The sequence below is a fragment of the Ascaphus truei genome, chromosome 1 (assembly GCF_040206685.1).
Source record: "Ascaphus truei isolate aAscTru1 chromosome 1, aAscTru1.hap1, whole genome shotgun sequence".
In the NCBI taxonomy this organism is placed as follows: domain Eukaryota; kingdom Metazoa; phylum Chordata; class Amphibia; order Anura; family Ascaphidae; genus Ascaphus; species Ascaphus truei.
The window spans coordinates 463621343-463642155 of NC_134483.1; the positions used below are offsets into that span (position 1 = coordinate 463621343).

The window sequence follows — 20813 nt, forward strand, 5'->3', positions numbered from 1 at the left end:
CGGTTTGGTAAAAGGGTTTAACTAAATGACCCTTAGGCTGGGGCCATGGTGCCTTCACCCGCGCGGAGGCGTGCGGAGGCTGGAAAGTGACCCGCGTGAAGCGGGTGCTTTCCGCGGCCATGGTGGACAGACCGTGGGGCCATTCCTAGGGGCATGTCTAGGGCCGTCATGGAGCCGCTCATGTGACTGGCCTGTCGCGCCCCGTCCCGCTTCGAAACACGCGCCAGCAAGCCGCATGGACGTGTCCGCAGAGTCTGCAGCACCATGGCCCCAGCCTTACTCATGTCTCCGGAGCTAAACCGCAAGGGTGTGCCACTGTGCCAATCAATAGTTTTTTTGGCTTTTTTTGTTTTATGTCATTGCAATGTGGTTTTTATTTGATGCATGTACTGTATTTATTTTTTTGCAGGTTGCCTATTGCCTAGCATAGTGGCAGCTCATGCCCACAGGTCATGGGTGTGCCACTGTGCCAATCAATTGGTTTATTTGCATTTGTAATGTTTTTTTTTCCATGTAATATTGTTATTGCTATAGTGGCAAAGCATGCCCATATAAATACATATTAACACTGTGCCAATCAATGGGTGGAGGGTGGGTGTTGTTGCCTGGGGAGGGTGGTTAGGCCTCCCGGGTGGGTATTGGGGAAGGGTGGGTTAAACCCTTAATTACTATAGTGGTTACAAACGGCTAAGGTGATTAAGGGTTTTGGGGCCATTAGTTTGTATTGTTTATTGTACTGTTGCTGACAGCATAGGACAAGGACGGTGAAGGGGATGAGGACGCCCCTCGTCCTGGCAGGCTGGCAGGTGTAATTGCAAGTTTTATTTACTGTATGCTGCTGGTTTATGTTTTATTTTAAATGGGCAAATGCACTATTATCCATATTTGGATCATAGTAATTTTACCCATTACTGTACTGTATGTTTAGGGGGGTTGTTGGGGGTACAGGGGGTGGGTTGTGTATTGGTACAGTAGGTAGTAGGTATTTTAATGTTTATTGTGGGTAGAGGGATTGAGTGAAGGGGTAGTTTCCACAGGGTGGGAGGTCAGGCCTTGTGGGTAGTGGGAGGGGTTAACCTTTCATTACCATATCGGTTACTACCGTTAAGGTAAGGAAGGGGTTAACCCCTCCCAATGCTCAACCGAGAGGCCTGACCTCCCATCCTGGGGCTATTACCCCCTTCACTCACCCCCTCTGCCCCCAATAAATCTGGTTGTCTGCCTTAACCCCTTCATTGCCTTAGCAGTTAGCTGCTAAGGTAATAAAGCTGCTTACATTTTATTTTTATTCAAAGCGTGCATGAGCAGGTGGTCTCCTGAGCTGAACCGCATTGATTTCAGCCTCTGGGACCCCCTGCATCCCAAGATACAGGCCCCAGTGTGGGGTGTCGGTATCCCCGCAATGTTAAAATCCTCTGCGTCATGTGACCGGAAGCCTTTAACACTGTGGGGATACCGGCACCCCATACCGGGACCTGTATCTCAGGAAGCAGGGGGTCCCTGAGGCTGAAATCAATTTTGTTCAGCTCAGGAGACCCCCTGCTCACGCACAATATGAATAAAAATAAAATGTAATAAGCTTCATTACCTTAGCAGCTATCTGCTAAGGTAATGATTTTGTCTTTGGCGGGTGGGAGGGGGGTGTTTGATACCAGTGTGTGGGAGCAGGGGGTCTTTTTAGCTGAACAAAGTTTATTTCGGCCTTGGGGACCCCCTACTTCCCGAGGTACAGGCCCCGTTATGGGGTGCTGGTATCTCCTGCAATGCTAAAATCCCACGATCACATGACCCACAGGATTTTAACATGGCGGGGATACCGGCACCCCATAACGAAGCCTGTAACTCGGGAAGTAGGGGGTCCCCGGACCTGAAATCAATGCGGTTCAGCTCTGGAGACCCCCTGCTTCAATACTGTAGTATTAAAATTAAATAAAACCCCTGCGATCGCCTGTTAGAGGTGCGCAGGTAGGGTGACTGATTTAGCCTATCTCTTACTGCGCGACTCTTACAGACAGGTAGACCCCGGTAGGATTAATACAGCAGGGACCCCTGCTGTGTTAATCCGATGGGCCATCAGTCTGTTGCGGAAAATCTAGCGAGGATCTCGGGGAGATCTCGAAAAAAAATGAGAGAAATGGTCGGATAACGGCCGCTGCATCTGCATAGACGTGGCGTTTTTACCAGCTGCCTCCCAATTGTCCTGCCAAGCTTCTGTACCTATGGGGATGCCAAGGTCTTTTTCCCATGCTAACATATGTTTGTCTATTATAGGGTCCTCTGGAATGGTGTGTTTTGCTTGGTACAATACTGAGGTGACTCCTTTAGTTAAAGATTGGGAGCTACACAAAGACTCAAATTGAGTCATTTTTAGCTGCATTTTCTTTTTGTACTTAGATTGAATGAGATGCCTTACTTGCAAGTATCTAAAGAATTCAGCATTTGGGATTTCAAATATTAGCAGTAGTTTAGGAAAGGGATGATTAATGGCATTCAAATCCATCGCATCTTTCGCCAGATTGTGTCCACAAATTTGGATGGTTCCTATTCTAACCCATTGAAAAGGAGGATTTTGAGAATAGAGGGTACATTATGGAAAAGGCAGTGGTCAAATTATTCCTGGACTTAAGAGAATCCTTTAAATTGCATGAAAAGGTTAAGATACGTTTTTTGTATATCGATTGTGGTCTCGAGTTATTTTCTAGCCAGAAGCTGTGATGTAGCTCCTCGGGATGGCAAATTAAGTCTTCTAGTTCCACCAACGTTTAGTTGTCCTAGTTGGGCTGCCCTGTAATATCTTTTGAGTTCTGGGAGCACTAGTCCCCCCTTTAATTTATGGCAATATAAGATGGATCTGTTAAGTATATAGCTAGGTATTTAAATTTTGGGGATCCCATTTGAAGTTGAAATTGGTATGGATGAGTTCGACCGTATGACTAGACATTCCAAAGCCTTTTCGGCATCAAGTGATAGTAAGAAGGCCAGGAACTTAGACTGGTGAGCTATACAGTATGGGTGAGATTAATACTACGCCTAGTATTAGCTAGAGCTTGTCTCCCTTTAATAAATCCCACCTGGTCCGAATGGATTAGTTAAGGTAAGTTTGGGTTGAGTCTATTTGCAATCATTTTGACATATAATTTAATATCTGTATTCAATAGGGATATAGGTCTGTAGTTGGAGCAGTTTTGGGATTCTTTACCTTCTTCTGGAATAACTGCTATTGATGCCTGCAGCATAGATCCAGGAGGGGGTTTGACCTGCAAGGAGATTTTTGAATAATTTTCAGAGCTGGGGAATAAGAACTATTGCAATTTTTTTATAATAGAGATTGGAGAATCCATACAGATCAGGAGCCTTATCTTTCTTAAAAGATTTAATTGTGTCAGATATCTCCAGGGATGTGATTGGAGATTATAACGGTAAAATATCTTCTGCTGAAAGTTTTGCGAGATTGCATTTAGATAGGAAAGACTTAATATCTGTAGACAATTGAGGTTCCAAGGCACTGCCCTGCTTCCTTGGTAAATTGTAAAGAGCTGTATCAAAGTCCCGGAACTCAGAGCAAATATATTCAGGGTCGTAGATGGTGACACTTTTTTGGGTGCGAACACTGTGTATTCTGGGTAAGTATTGTTTAGTTTTTAGTTTATTTGCCAGCATTTTGTCTGCTTTGTTGCTTTTATCATAACATTTTTGTTTTGTCCAGCAGATGGCCTTTTCCGCTCTATAGGTCAAGAATTGGTTCAGGTGTGTGTGTGTGTGTGTGTGTGTGTGTGTGTGTGTGTGTGTGTGTGTGTGTGTGTGTGTGTGTGTGTGTGTGTGTGTGTGTGTGTGTGTGTGTGTGTGTGTGTGTGTGTGTGTGTGTGTGTGTGTGTGTGAGATTTGGCTAAAAATGTGTTTTGTTGGAATGCTTTTATGAAGCGTTTCCAACTGTTCCAGCCTGTGGGTTAGGGTATCAATTTGTTTTTATTCCTGGCGCATGTGTAAATATAGTGATGTGATAATAAAGTCCAAATAAAATACAGACTATTTGTCTCAATCCTGAATGGTCAGCTGATAATAGATGGTTTCAAAATCACAGTTCACAGAGTAAAGCGCATACAGTCCTCCTCACGATATATATTCAACCTGCAGATGTGTGACATGAAACAGAGAAACAGGACATTGCGCAGTATATTAAGTTGCCAATGGTGCCCTTATTTTCTAAGCTCAATGAGATGCCTACTTACTAGAAATAGATAGGATACATGCAGGGGAGAGAATCTGTACTTGAAGCCTTCTGGGTCCCGGTCGCCTTCGGTGTAACACGAACCCCTCGTGGTGTCCTCCGCTTCCGTAGACGTTAGGAAGGTCTCCCTTTCAGGAACGTAGTCTCCTGGATCAGCTTCAGGATTCCTGCAGCCTCATATTTCCTCCAGTGGGGATAAAAGAGGGCAAAGGATTGCGCAGTAATAAAAAACTTTATTGACGCCTACCTAAAACAGATAAAATACGGTGAGTGTAAAATCAAAGAAGTGCCCGACCCAGCACACCCCAAACGCTGCACTCAGTCTTTGGATGTCCTTCTCAGTGCTGCGTGTACCTCGCGAGATTCCGGAGCGGTTCGGATGACGTCACCGTCTCCTCTCAATGACTAGCAGCTAGAGTGTGTGGGGCAGTACCTCTTAGGCTCCTCCCTACGCGTTTCGTGACGGGGAACGTCACTTCGTCAGGGGATTGTGGAGCCTCGTCAATCCCGTGTGCAATATATAGCCCCAGTTTAACCCCTTGTGTACAGGAGCCATTTTGAACCAAGAATAACAGGGTGATTCAACTTCCTGATAATTACCATCAGATGGGTATGAGCTTAATCACCTCTGAGGCGACACCCAGGCTCACTTTGGAATCATGGGGTCACTTATAATGCATAAACAATAAAACTGTATAAAAATCACATGTCAAAATATACAATAATTAAAATTACATTGGATGAGAAAATGAATAGTAACATTACATCAAAGGAATGATGCTAAATCGAAATCGATGTTTAACCCCTTAGGGGAGAGGGTCTTGAGAGTATAGATCCAGAAGGTTTCTTGTTGTGAAACCCTCTGTAGTCTATCCCTCCCTCTAATACCCACCTTGGGGCAATCTATGCCGATACATGTGAGCCCCTCTGGAGATTGATTATGGTGCAATTTAAAATGGTTGGAAACATTGTGTGTTTCCAAACCATTTTTAATATTATACACATGTTCAGCAAATCTTCTTTTCAGTGGTCTCCCCGTCCTGCCCACATATTGTAATTTACAAGGACATTCTAAAAGGTAAACACAGAAATTAGATTTGCAATTAATGAATGTACGGATTTCAAAACTTTTACCGGTGACATTGGATTTGAATTCTTTACATTTTGATCCATAAGTACAACCAATGCACTTCTTACAGGGGAAATAACCTTTAAGTTCTTTTAACCACATTGTTTGTCCCAATCCTTGATGTTTCTTAGGGCAACTAGGGGCCAACTGGGATTTTAAGTTTTGAGCTTTTTTATACACAATTTGCGGTTTGTCAGGTAATATATGTAGCCTGGAGCTCCCGTGGCTCCTGGAGACCCCCCTCCCTTTGAGCAGCTCGGTCGCGGGTGCCGACAGACCCGACGGCTGCTTCCAAGGGTGGGGGCTGGAGCAGGGAGCAGCGCGGCTTTCCCCGCCTGCGGCCGGTTGCCGTGGACGCGATCGGGCCGTTGCTAAGGCCGCGGTCGCGTCTCTTAGGTCCCGGCGGCCGGTGAAGCAGGGCGCCGCCATTGCGATGCGGGTTGCGCATGCGCAGGGACGTGATAGCGCGAAAGGCCCCCAGATAGCTCGCGCGAGAGCAGGGTTAGACCAGGGAAGGTTGAGGCAGCCCAGGACAGCTTACGCAGGCGCAGGAGAGGTAGGGAAAAGCCCGCGAAGCCCTAGCCTACCAGGGAAGGCTCTGAGCTGGGACTACATATCCCATGAGCCTCTGTACGCCCCACGTGACACCAGGGAGCCAATAGGGCTTAGGGAGCCCCTGCAGAAGAGATACATTTGGCGGGCTTACAGCACGTTGAGAGGCAGTCAGAGACCGGAGCAGCCCAGGGAAGGAGGTAGGGTACAGGAGTCAGGGACTCCCTGTACTAGGCCAGCACCCCCAGGGCCCAAGATAGCTCAGCTCCCCAGTGACGTGAGTGTTGCCAGGGACAGCCCTCAGGTTAGGGACCCTGCCACTTACATTAGTGGGAGCTGGGAAAGAAAGGGTAAAGAGAGTTGGAGTCAGGGAGCTGTGAGGGAAGGAAGGGTGCGGGGAGCGAGTGCAGCTCCTGCCCCATATAGGTACCCACACCCCAGGTAGGCCCCAACTCCCCACTAGCTTAGTGGGTAAGTGCTTAGGGAGGCCCAAGATAGGGACGCTGCCCTTAGTGTAGAGTGCTGCCTTGTCAGAGTCACGGCTGTTAGTGCTGTGAGGTCTGACAGGCAGGCACCTTGTTGCGCAGCATGTTGGCTGCCAGCATCCAGGGAGCTACAGCTTGCTGCTGTAGGCACTGGGACTCGTTAAGTGTTATTAAGCATAGTCAGGCTGGGAAGAGTTAGGGGAGTAGGGCAGGTTATTAACCCCTGTAGGCCCCTTGGAGTTCCCCAAAGCCACTACAGGTTGCTGTACTATAGGGACGGCCTATAGTGTAGCACGTGCCACTTAGACTAGATAGGGACACAGCGGCTGCTGCTGTTCCTGTTGAAGCGGTTCGGACCCACGTTGGGGTCCGCAGAGACTATTCCGGAGTGGGACCGCCCTGACGGTCCACGTGCAAGGAGTTCGGTTGGAGGATCAGAAGGAGGCATCGCCCGACTGATCCTTTGCGAAGTATTGCTGACCCGAGCACCGGAGTGGTGTTATACAATCATACGTGCACCACCGGGCCCTTAGCTTAAATAGTGACTGCGCAGTCACCCATTGACTCTCTGCAAGAGTGCGGGACATTGGGTGGGGTTTCTTTGGACACTGGGTGGGATCACCTAGTGTTGGGGAAGCGTCCTGCGAGACGTCACGGTTAGTGTCTCCTCGTGAGAGGGACACAGGTTATGATTGATGTGATGATATTCTCCATGCATGTTAGTAAAGGTATTAGTTAATATAATCACTGTGTATGTGTTTATTGATTGTCCTGCGAGGAACCACTCCCCCTTTGGTGGGAGCCATCGCAGGTGGAGGCGCTGCATCATTGTAAGTATTATCCCTAGTGTAATTGCCCCAGGTTCCCCGTGGCGGAAGCTCAGCCCTCCTGTGAGCCAACAGGTATAGCACCAAATATCGCGTAACATTATATGTTCCTGCACCCACACAGTATAAATCTGCGATTGGGGGGGGGGGGAAACCCGTTACATATAGATTGTAGAATAGGATCTCTTTGTAGGATCCCCCAGTGTTTATTAAACACTTTGGATATCTCCCTGGACATACCGTTAAATTGTGTAATGAATGGGAGAAATATTTTATTTGTATGTGCAGCCACTTTTTTGACCGGATGGATCAAGGAAGCATTCTAGATATAGCGCTTGTCACAGTATATTTTGTATTTTTATTGTTGTTATCTCACACTGTATAGCTGCTCACCTTACACATCACATTCACTTATCCCACTTTTGTTATTAGTATGGCTCTTTTTACTAATAGAGCACTTAGAGGTTGTAATTTTGATGGGGTATGTGATGAAAATCCAGACTGTATGGATCTGGAAATAGAAAATCTAGAAATGCAGTTCTCAAAATTAGAGAAACTATTACATCAAGAAGTTAAGCAGACTTGTGACTCTTACGCTCTGAAAAAATATCTGGAATGCAAGAGAATCCCAAGAGGCTTACGAGTCTTAAAAGTCCCCACGCTAGATCAAGACAAAGAAAGTTTCATGGAGGAATGGAATTTCTATCTGGATCAATGTTCTGTTAATCTCATACAGCTGGTGAACAAACAAAGAGCCTCTACTTTGGAGATCATTGACAGTGAGATTAATCAGATTAAGGAGAATCTGGAACCTTTTATGGAACTAAAGGAATATAAGGAACTAGAGGACAAAGTGATTTTAAGAATAGAAAAATTGGATAGAGAAACTAAATTGAATAAGCAAATTAAATTTGCAAGAGATAAAAAAGATTATGACGAAAATAAACAACGTAACTGGAAAAGAGAACAGATGATGGTCTCAACAGATAATGTAGAAGGAGTAATCAGTACAGAACCACCTGTAATTAAAACTAGTAAAGTGTCTCACAAAAACTCTGATCCAACGTATCCTAAGAATAATAAAAATTCCAAACATATTCAAAGTAAGAAGAATGAGAATGAGACAAAGGCTGATAAAAGAGATAAAAAAAGATACAAAAGATCTGAAAACCCCAGAAAATAGTCATACAAGGTATGAATCATTTAGATCACAGACATCTGAGGGAGATCAAACTTGCAGAAAATATAGGGAGAGATCACCACTATGGAGATCAAATGAAAGAGAAGATAGAGATGGAGAAAATAATAAAAGATTTGTTTCTCCTTTTTTAGAGCAACGCAGAGGTCACAAGCCCTTTCACAAAGCCAGGAAAGAGAGCAGGAGAGAGTGGCAAGGACCCAGGGAGTTAGAAAGAAAAAGATCACGAGCAGACGTCTCCGAGGAAAGAGAGGAGGAACAAGAAAACAGAAAAAGAATAAATGCAGGCAGAGATTGGTAAAGAAACAGAATATCTTTAACCTTAGTGACCACAAACTTTCAGATGTTGAGACAAAAGTACTAGAAAAGGGGCTCACTTTTGCTCAAGTCCAGGGACCTAACATGTTTAAAACATTTATTGATGTACATAAATATGTTAGAAAGTTAACACTAAAGAAATACTTCATCAAAGATGCAGTCACTGGAGCTGTTAATATGGACACAGCAAGTACAAATGCAGTGAAGTCCCCACTGACTGCATTTAAGTAAAGCTCAACATTTTACCCTAAGATGTGTAAAGGGAAGTTTATAGACACCTTTGCGGAAATGGTCATAGGAGACTTAGAAAACTTGAGCCAAGACTTCAAATGTAAAAAACAAAATATGACCACAAATGAGAAGCAGTAAAATCATTATCCAACAATAATCAGATAGTGATTAAGCCAGCTGATAAGGGTGGTGGGATAGTAGTCATGAACAGGGACTACTATCAGGAAGAATCCCAACGAATATTAAGTGATAGGGAAACCTATAAAACATTGAAAGGTAACCCCACCAATGAATATGGTATTCAGTTATCAGAATGGCTGGCAAAAGGGCATGATACGGGCATTATCAGCAAAAAAAGAGTTGGAGTTCTTATTAATAGAACAACCTAAAATACCACTCTTCTATTTTATCCCGAAGATTCACAAATATCCCTTGAAACCCCCAGGTAGACCCATCATCTCAGGGGTAGGGTCCCTAACATCTAACCTATCCCAATTTGTGGATCATTTATTACAGAAGTATGTGGTAGAAATACCATCACATCTCAAGGACACGTCGCATGTGTTGCGGACCATTGAAGATCTTACATGGGAAGAAGGTCTGATTTGGGTCACATGCGACGTGGTGTCCCTTTATACCATTATAGACCATGAAATGGGTCTGAAGGCTATAGAGTGGGTTTTGAATAAAGATGCCAATATGGAATCCTCAGTTAGAATATTCATCATAGAGGCCATTAGGTATATACTTACCCACAACTATTTCGCTCATGATGGCTGCTACTACCTCCAGACGTGTGGCACCGCGATGGGTACCAGGTTTGCACCAAGTTATGCAAATATTTTTATGGGTATGTGGGAAGAAAACTACATCCAAAATCACAACCATTATGGTGCAAACCTGGTACTTTGGAAACGCTACATCGATGATGTGCTATGCGTCTGGAAGGGCAATAAAGAAGAACTAGAGGCCTTCAAAGAACATCTCAATACAAACGATTATAATATACAATTTACGTTTAGTACTAGTCCACAGTCTATAAACTTCCTAGATCTAACCCTCTACACTGTTAATAATGAGATACACACTAAAACATATTACAAAGAGGTGAATGCCAACTCCTATGTCTTAGCATCCAGTCACCACCATCCCCAATGGATAAAAAAACATTCCAAAAGGACAAGCACTTAGGGTAAAAAGAAACTGTTCACAAGTGGAAGTGTATAAGGAACAAATTGAGGACATGGGCAATAAGTTTAAAGACAGGAAATACAATGGGAAAGTCGTTAAAAATGCTATTGATCAAGCTAACAACATAGAAAGGGCTTCCTTGATCCATCCGGTTAAAAAAGTGGCTGCACATACAAATAAAATATTTCTCCCATTCATTACACAATTTAACGGTATATCCAGGGAGATATCCAAAGTGTTTAATAAACACTGGGGGATCCTACAAAGAGATCCTATTCTACAATCTATATTACCTGACAAACCGCAAATTGTGTATAAAAAAGCTCAAAACTTAAAATCCCAGTTGGCCCCTAGTTGCCCTAAGAAACATCAAGGATTGGGACAAACAATGTGGTTAAAAGAACTTAAAGGTTATTTCCCCTGTAAGAAGTGCATTGGTTGTACTTATGGATCAAAATGTAAAGAATTCAAATCCAATGTCACCGGTAAAAGTTTTGAAATCCGTACATTCATTAATTGCAAATCTAATTTCTGTGTTTACCTTTTAGAATGTCCTTGTAAATTACAATATGTGGGCAGGACGGGGAGACCACTGAAAAGAAGATTTGCTGAACATGTTTATAATATTAAAAATGGTTTGGAAACACACAGTGTTTCCAACCATTTTAAATTGCACCATAATCAATCTCCAGAGGGGCTCACATGTATCGGCATAGATTGCCCCAAGGTGGGTATTAGACGGAGGGATAGACTACAGAGGGTTTCACAACAAGAAACCTTCTGGATCTATACTCTCAAGACCCTCTCCCCTAAGGGGTTAAACATCGATTTCGATTTAGCATCATTCCTTTGATGTAATGTTACTATTCATTTTCTCATCCAATGTAATTTTAATTATTGTATATTTTGACATGTGATTTTTATACAGTTTTATTGTTTATGCATTATAAGTGACCCCATGATTCCAAAGTGAGCCTGGGTGTCGCCTCAGAGGTGATTAAGCTCATACCCATCTGATGGTAATTATCAGGAAGTTGAATCACCCTGTTATTCTTGGTCCAAAATGGCTCCTGTACACAAGGGGTTAAACTGGGGCTATATATTGCACACGGGATTGACGAGGCTCCACAATCCCCTGACGAAGTGACGTTCCCCATCACGAAACGCGTAGGGAGGAGCCTAAGAGGTACTGCCCCACACACTCTAGCTGCTAGTCATTGAGAGGAGACGGTGACGTCATCCGAACCGCTCCGGAATCTCGCGAGGTACACGCGGCACCGAAAAGGACATCCAAAGACTGAGTGCAGCGTTTGGGGTGTGCTGGGTCGGGCACTTCTTTGATTTTACACTCACCGTCTTTTGTGAGTATTTTATCTGTTTTAGGTAAGCGTCAATAAAGTTTCTTATTACTGCGCAATCCTTTGCCCTCTTTTATCCCCACTGGAGGAAATATGAGGCTGCAGGAATCCTGAAGCTGATCCAGGAGACTACGTTCCTGAAAGGGAGACCTTCCTAACGTCTACGGAAGCGGAGGACACCACGAGGGGTTCGTGTTACACCGAAGGCGACCGGGACCCAGAAGGCTTCAAGTACAGATTCTCTCCCCTGCATGTATCCTATCTACTTCTAGTAAGTAGGCATCTCATTGAGCTTAGAAAATAAGGGCACCATTGGCAACTTAATATACTGCGCAATGTCCTGTTTCTCTGTTTCATGTCACACATCTGCAGGTTGAATATATATCGTGAGGAGGACTGTATGCTCTTTACTCTGTGAACTGTGATTTTGAAACCATCTATTATCAGCTGACCATTCAGGATTGGGACAAATAGTCTGTATTTTATTTGGACTTTATTATCACATCACTATATTTACACATGCGCCAGGTTTATGTCTATTTTTGTATTTGTATTCTTGGTTTGAGGTTTATTTTGGGATATTCCTCAGTAGATTACCAAGCTGCTTTAGTTGTGCACTGCACTGTTTTATTTAATTCATACATGCACTGCATAGTCACATTCTAGGTATAGCGCTTGTCACAGTATATTTTGTATTTTTATTATTTTTATTCCTGATTTCTTTTCTAGGAGTACAAGGCTATCAATTTGATTCTTATCACAACCTACCCACACAATGGAGTGGGATACATGTGGAGTGGAGTTGATGTTAAAATATTGTACCAACTCTTCTAAGATTTCAGCTACTGTATCAGTGTTTGTCAATAAATATTCATTTAACATCTATTGGATGGATTTTTTCTTTTTATTTAAGTGCACCATTGAGAATAAAATTGTTGAGTGATCTGACCATTCTGAGGGCAAAATATCTGCCCTAGTAAGGTTCCCACATAAGCGGTAGTCTACAAACATATAGTCAATTCTAGAGTAGCTGTCGTGGGGATGGGAATAGAAAGAAAAATATTTTGTTAATGGGTTAAGCATAGGTTAAGCAATCTCCAAGAGTCAACCAAGCCCAGGCGTTTGGTTAGCTCTCTCAGACTTTTAGATGCGTTTTCCTGAAGATTGCCAGAGATTTGAGTACCGCTTTGTCTATGGTTGGGTCAAAGACGGCATTGAGATCGCCTCCGAAGATTAATATTTCTTGTTGAATGGCCTCAATTTTTTTTATTACTGCTGGTATTAGTGATAATTCAATAAAAAAAAGTAATCGATCTTCGAGAATACCTGGTGCGGTGCTGAATGAAATGCATAATCTCTCTCTTTAGTTTGCCGTAATCTCCAAATATCTCATAATGCTATGTCCTGTATACATCTCGCCAGATCTGGATCTTTTGAGTTTTGTGTGCTCAGGTTTTTTTTTTAGAGGAGTTTGATTTATCTAATTTTATGTTGTATACTACGTTAATTAAAATCTCCTATCATAATTATTTTTCCCTCAGCAGATTTCCATAATCTAGGGAAGATTGTTTCGTAAAAATTTGCCTGATTCTCGTTAGGAGCGTAAATGTTAGCTAATGTGATAGTTGTGTTGCCGAGTTTGCCCTTAGGGCAGGAGCACAGTTGTTTCTTCGCGACGCTGCGTGGCCGCGTGTACGCGCCTCCGTCTGTAATGGAGGCACTGTACCGAAGATGAGAGCTACAGATCCGAAAGCCTGTCCTGTTTATCCCCACTACCACCGGCGGACACTCAGTATCCTGTGAGCCTAACAGGTGAGCAGCACTACACCTGGTAGCCAGAACCGAATCTCCCTTTGGGTGGGGGAAAAGGGGTTACAACAGCCTGCCTCTTAACTTAATCTAGGGGAGGGAGAGGAAGAACAGAGAACAAAAAAAAAACAGCACATATATAATAACATATACATTTAACGTTACTTAACCTAATCTAAACTACCCGTGGGTTTTCCAGAGATTGAAGGACAGCAATCTGGTCCCCAGGGACATCACAGGGGTGAGGGGATACCTCTGAGAGCGGGGGTTCCCTTTACACTTTTACATTTTTTAAGCAACAACCCTACCTTTTTGAATCGCTCTTTTTTGTGCAGGATGGAAACCAGCAGGTCCTTGGAGCTTAAATGTCTTATTTTCCAGGGATCCCCCAGTTCTCAAGATACTTTCCTGCAAAGGTACCAGCTTCAGTTTCTGGTTTCACTCTGGGTTCCAAATGGACTTCTAATATGACGCGGCTTCCTATTGGCTTGCGGGACCCATAAGATTTAAACTGAAATGCCGTAACTTCACCGTTAAGTATCTCGGGAACGAGAGGTGTCCCCGGACCTGAAAATATTGTGGTTCAGCTCCAGGAGTTCCCCGATTCCTAGCCTATATAAATGTAGCGCACTTTCGCCCACGCTATGGGAGATATGGCGCCTACAGTGTGTGTGTTACCTGTGGCTCACAGATGGCCTGAACCTCCGCCGCTGGGAGCCTGGGGTGTACCTGAGTCATCTGGTGACAGCGCCTCCACCTGCAAGGGATCCCAACGAGATGGAATAAGCCCCTCACTCAAGTATATATTAACAACCTTTACTGAACACACTGTAACAGTACCCTGTATCACACAGTATAATAGGCCCAACCCAGTGCCACCAATGTATGTCCCCAAAGTACACAGGGTGCTTGGCACCAATACACTGATATCCTTATCCCACAATGTCAGGGCCCACCCAAAAGTGTAGGAGATAGCGCTATCATCCCTTGAAGTGTTGGTGCACTTAGTTGGGTACCTGCCCGGGGCTCCAGCACCCGGGTGATGCAGAAGAACAAGGAGGATCAATCTGATACAACGTTGTCGTCCGCGATGACGTCCACCTCGGCGTGGGGTGAATTCCGGCATGGATAATATCTCCATACAGTCTCTAACATGGAGATGGTCTGGTCCCAGACCACTGGCCGCAGTCACCACGTGGCGTCTCACTGATGCTGTACTTGACTATATGCAACTACTGGGGAAAAAACCCTAACTAGGGCTTTCCCTGTAGCAGCCACAACCTCGAGTCGGGGCCTAGCTGGGCCTAAGAGGGAAGATCTGGCCTAGTCCAGGGAAGCACTGCTCCCTGGACACTACTTGCTCCATTGAGGTCCCAAGCCAAGGGAAACCAAGAGGGGGACCTGGCTACATAAAAAAAAATAAAAATGCAGGGGAAGAAAACAACAAAAGATCAAAAAACCAGGATTGCTACTTTTTTCTTTAAGAAAAGAAACAGTGATCTATATTAACTCCATGCGCTGCCAGAGATCTGTAGCTCATAGCAAGAAATAAAATATGATGATTTATTTATTTATCAAATATTTACCAGGAAGTAAAACATTGAGAGTTACCTCTCGTTTTCAAGTATGTCCTGGGCACAGAGTTATGATGACAAATAATACCTGATGCTGGGGGTTACAGCGTTTCAATCCATTTATTTACTTACAGGCTTACACTTTCAAATGTTTATGTTCAAAAATAAAATTGTATTTAAGAAATGTGATGTATGTTTCCTCCTCTACTGCCAGGGAGTCCCCTACAGCCCTTTTGCTTTCCATTGCATAGCAGTTTCCCTTTAGCAGTAGGTTTGAAGGGGCCTCAGCCTTTTCTTTTTTCAGAATTAAGATGGTGCCTCCTTTGTTAGGTTTTCACCGTTTTGGAAGTGATTAGCTTTTTTTTTACCCTTTCCCCCTCTCCCCCATCATTTTTGGCCTCTCGCTATTGTGTCTTTACAGAAGTGGATAAGTATTTGTCTGTTTCGTGTTACATACATGTAACGGGTTTCCCCCCCCCCCAATCGCAGATTATAGTGTGGGGGTGCAGGAAACATACAGTGTTACTCGGTTGTGGTGCATTACCTGTTGGCTCACAGGAGGGCTGAGCTTCCGCCACGGGGAACCTGGGGCAATTACACTAGGGGTGATCACTTACAACGATGCAGCGCCTCCACCTGCGATGGCTCCCACCAGAGGGGGAGTGGTTCCTCGCAGGACAATCAATGATAACATACACGGTGAGGTATAATAACTAAGGACTTTACTAACATGCAGACAACGTATCACGGCAGTACCACAATATAACCTGTGTCCCTCTCTCGAGGAGATATCTACTGCGTCACGCAGGACGCGTCCCCAACACCAGGTGATCCCACCCAGTGTCCCGAGGATCCCCACCCAATGTCCCGCACTCTTGCAGAGAGTCAATGGGTGACTGCGCAGTCACTATTTATACTAAGGGCCCGTTGGTGCACTTGTGTAGTAGATAGTACCTGCCGAGCACTCCCGTGCTCGGATCTCCAACGGACTTCGCAAAGGATCAGTCGTAGGATGGCGTCATCTGATCCCCAACCGTCCTCCTTGCACGCGGACCGCCGAGGGCGATCCCACCCTGGAACAGTCTCTGTGGACCCCAACGTGGGTCCGAACCGCTTCACAGGAACCGCAGCATCCGCTGAGTCCCTAACTACCACTTGGCACTAACGTGACAGGAACCCTAACCTAGGGCCTGTCCCTGTAGTACCACAACTGGGGGTGAGAACCTATCTGGGACCTAAGGGGTTAATAGCCTGCCTCGCCCCCTAACTGTGCCCTGTTCTACTCTACCCCTGCAACTAACCTTCGCAGTCCTGACTAACTACTTATAGTCATTCCAGCACTTGCAGTAACACGCTGCAAGCTACTGGATGTGTACAGCCAACGTGCTGCACAACACTGCGCCTGTCTGTCAGACCTCACGGCACTGACAGCCGTGACCCTGGCCAGACAGCACACTAACACTAAGGGCAGCGTCCCTATCTTGGGCCTCCCTGCGCGCTTACCCACTAACCTAGTGGGGAGTTTGGGCCTACCTGGGGTGTGGGTACCTATATGGATGCAGGAGCTGTACTCACTCCCCGCACCCTTCCTTCCCTCACAGCTCCCCTGCTCCAACTCACCTAACTGATCACTATCAGCGCATACAGCAACACCCTGCAACTTAACACTAAGTCCGCTGCTGCCTTTCTTCCCTTCTGTTCCCCAGCTCCCACTAATGCAAGTGACAGGGTCCCTAACCTGTGGGCTGTCCCTGGCAACACTCACTTTACTGGGGAGCTGAGCTATCTCGGGCCCTGGGGGTGCTGGCCTAGTACAGGGAGTCCCCGACTCCTGTACCCTACCTCCTTCCCTGGGCTGCTCCGGTCTCTGACTGACTAGCGTGCTCCAACTGACAAAAACCCTGTCTGCCCACAACATTGTTGCAACTCTGCAGCATGAGAATCTGCCAGCTCTATTGGCTTCAATGCTGCCTGTGACAAAGGTGAAAGTGCAGTCCCTAGAGGCTGCTGGGAATTGTAGTTCTTGGTACAGCTCTTTTCTATGGGGACCGCGTGCGCGATCTTTACTGCGCATGGGCGAAGCTCGCCATCCCTTTCCCCCACTGCCACAGGGGTAAGACAGGGGCAAAGGAAGATCAGGGGAACCGGGGGTGACCCCCTTACACTCTCCCCCTGGTGAAAAATCCAACGTCCCCGCTTGGGGAACGACATCACACGGCATAAGTTTACACAATAAATATTTGCATTGCATAAACGGTACACTTAGCAGGTTAACTTTACACCACAGGGTACAAGACAGATCACATATGATAACCGAGGCCAGCTGAGTAATGGCTGTTTGCTGAGACTTTTGTTGGAGTGCCCCTAACTGATCAGGTGGGGGTACCTCACTTTTGCGTCCGTGAGCCTCCCCCAGAAAAAATTCTTGGAGAGCACGTTCAAGTGCAACAGTCACTGGTTCCATACTGCTTCCTCCCCCTGGTGGAAGGAATAGCACAATGTCTCTTAACCAGGCCTTTACCCGGTCATCCACGGCATGGATGCGATAGACCAGGAGGCCAGGACCTTTCCCGCGGTCCACCACTTGGCGAATGGGCCGCTCCTTTTTGGACTGAAAGGAGGCAGCTTTCCCTAAATCCTTCTCCACACAGTCTTTGTCCCTACGTACTTGCACAGCTTCCACTGGGAAGCGAGAAATGGACAATGTCTTTTTCCTCAAAGTTTCTGTTTCACCCGGCAGGGAGTAAAGGGTAGATACCTTACCACTGCGATGATTCACGGTGGCCAACAGGTCCTTGGGGACGCTGTCAGTTCCCACCTCTACTGTCTTGGGACCTGTCCCCGGCACTTCTGGGACAGTCCACTTACTTGCTGGAAACTCGGGAGCGTTGGATCCCAGTCCTGGGACCATTTGGGTCGGAGCGCACGGGCTCACACTCTGCCCAGGAGCCGTAACTCTGGCCTCTTTCACGGCCACCTCCATCGGAGCCTGTGGGGAGCAAGGGGGTTCCTTACCACTCTGCTGGCTGGCGATGGGCTTCTCTTCTTCTGGAATGATCGGCGGTAGATACTGGTCCACTCTCACCACTGGACAATTATCTTCCAAGGAGGACACCTCCGCCAGGACGCGATGCAGAGGGGAGCCCTTCGCCCGGGCGACCAGACTTAAGGAGCCATCGTGCTCCGCGGTCACCTGGAGGCTCACCCCCGACACCCCTGGGGCAGTCGACTCACCCTTGTCGTCGGTAGGTACTGGTCCCCATTCTAGGACCAATGGTACCTCTGTAGTAGGCCGGACTGGCCGTTGTAGGGCCACGGGCCCACAGCAGGGTCTGCATCCGCCGAGATAATGTGTTCATTGGTGTCACTGGATTCACTAGAAGAAGGTGGGGGTATAGACACCTTACCCTGTGATTCCTCTGTATCATTGCTGGGGTGGTTCGCCGGTAGGCGCATCGCCACCGATGGGACTTCAACCTCGTCCCGCTCAGGAACCGGATCTGAAATGTTAGCATTTGCAGCATTTTCTGCAACTTCATATTTCTCTATCTCTTCCACTAGCCTCCTCCAGGAAAGGGGGTCACCCTGCATCCAAGAGCACTTCATCCTGACCACAACAGGATGGTCAGGTATCGCTCCTCTCAGAATTTGATCACAACAGTACACATCCACCTCGGTGGCCTTAATACGATCCCCTTTTCGCATCTCCCGTAGGACTGCTCCAATCCGCAGGAGGAAATCCAATAGCTCCTCTCCGTCTTTCTGATGAAGACTGTAGTACCGCTTCATCAATTGTCCCATGTCCTCTGCTGGTTCTGCAAACGGGGGCACAATAGGCTTCAACAACCGGGCACTTTCTACAAGGGAGTGGGTCTGGCTCTGCACTGACTCACTCGCATTGCAGGGGCGGGGCTTAGGGTTTCCCGCCAGTCCCGGACAGATTGTTGCAATACTTTCCTGTGCAGGCATGTAGTCAGCAGCACGTGCGCTCTCCTGTTTTGGCAGCTCCGGGTACACTACAGGACAGTCTGAACCTAACGAATCTTCCAACCACAAGCTGGACGGACCCAGGCCTTCAGTTATATCTTGCCCGAAACTCACTAGCACGGAACAATACTTCTCGTCCTCCAAGTGTAAATCTACCACGGCTATGGGGGCAGCCCCCCGGAGATAAGGGTTTTGTCCCAGGGCCACTCGTATATCTGGTGACGGAACGTCTATAGGAACACGGCACACTGCAAGCGTGTGAAGCGGTGGCACTCCCAACTTCTTGGCCCAGTCGTGGACCTCGTGTCCGGACTTCACAACCATGATGACAAAAATAGGACTTGAACAGTTTGAAAAAAAAAAACACAGGGCACCCAAGGTCTATCTCAGCAGCGCCTCCAAATGTAACGGGTTTCCCCCCCCCCCCCCAATCGCAGATTATAGTGTGGGGGTGCAGGAAACATACAGTGTTACTCGGTTGTGGTGCATTACCTGTTGGCTCACAGGAGGGCTGAGCTTCCGCCACGGGGAACCTGGGGCAATTACACTAGGGGTGATCACTTACAACGATGCAGCGCCTCCACCTGCGATGGCTCCCACCAGAGGGGGAGTGGTTCCTCGCAGGACAATCAATGATAACATACACGGTGAGGTATAATAACTAAGGACTTTACTAACATGCAGACAACGTATCACGGCAGTACCACAATATAACCTGTGTCCCTCTCTCGAGGAGATATCTACTGCGTCACGCAGGACGCGTCCCCAACACCAGGTGATCCCACCCAGTGTCCCGAGGATCCCCACCCAATGTCCCGCACTCTTGCAGAGAGTCAATGGGTGACTGCGCAGTCACTATTTATACTAAGGGCCCGTTGGTGCACTTGTGTAGTAGATAGTACCTGCCGAGCACTCCCGTGCTCGGATCTCCAACGGACTTCGCAAAGGATCAGTCGTAGGATGGCGTCATCTGATCCCCAACCGTCCTCCTTGCACGCGGACCGCCGAGGGCGATCCCACCCTGGAACAGTCTCTGTGGACCCCAACGTGGGTCCGAACCGCTTCACAGGAATCGCAGCATCCGCTGAGTCCCTAACTACCACTTGGCACTAACGTGACAGGAACCCTAACCTAGGGCCTGTCCCTGTAGTACCACAACTGGGGGTGAGAACCTATCTGGGACCTAAGGGGTTAATAGCCTGCCTCGCCCCCTAACTGTGCCCTGTTCTACTCTACCCCTGCAACTAACCTTCGCAGTCCTGACTAACTACTTATAGTCATTCCAGCACTTGCAGTAACACGCTGCAAGCTACTGGATGTGTACAGCCAACGTGCTGCACAACACTGCGCCTGTCTGTCAGACCTCACGGCACTGACAGCCGTGACCCTGGCCAGACAGCACACTAACACTAAGGGCAGCGTCCCTATCTTGGGCCTCCCTGCGCGCTTACCCACTAACCTAGTGGGGAGTTGGGGCCTACCTGGGGTGTGGGTACCTATATGGATGCAGGAGCTGTACTCACTCCCCGCACCCTTCCTTCCCTCACAGCTCCCCTGCTCCAACTCACCTAACTGATCACTATCAGCGCATACAGCAACACCCTGCAACTTAACACTAAGTCCGCTGCTGCCTTTCTTCCCTTCTGTTCCCCAGCTCCCACTAATGCAAGTGACAGGGTCCCTAACCTGAGGGCTGTCCCTGGCAACACTCACTTTACTGGGGAGCTGAGCTATCTCGGGCCCTGGGGGTGCTGGCCTAGTACAGGGAGTCCCCGACTCCTGTACCCTACCTCCTTCCCTGGGCTGCTCCGGTCTCTGACTGACTAGCGTGCTCCAACTGACAAAAACCCTGTCTGCCCACAACATTGTTGCAACTCTGCAGCATGAGAATCTGCCAGCTCTATTGGCTTCAATGCTGCCTGTGAC

At 46.9% G+C, this 20813-nt stretch overlaps 1 long non-coding RNA gene across 1 annotated transcript in view; it reads right to left on the bottom strand.

Annotated features, from left to right (window-relative positions):
• LOC142471954 (uncharacterized) overlaps positions 1-20813 on the bottom strand; it is a 113793-nt gene that overhangs the window by 59357 nt on the left and 33623 nt on the right. The window lies entirely within an intron of this gene.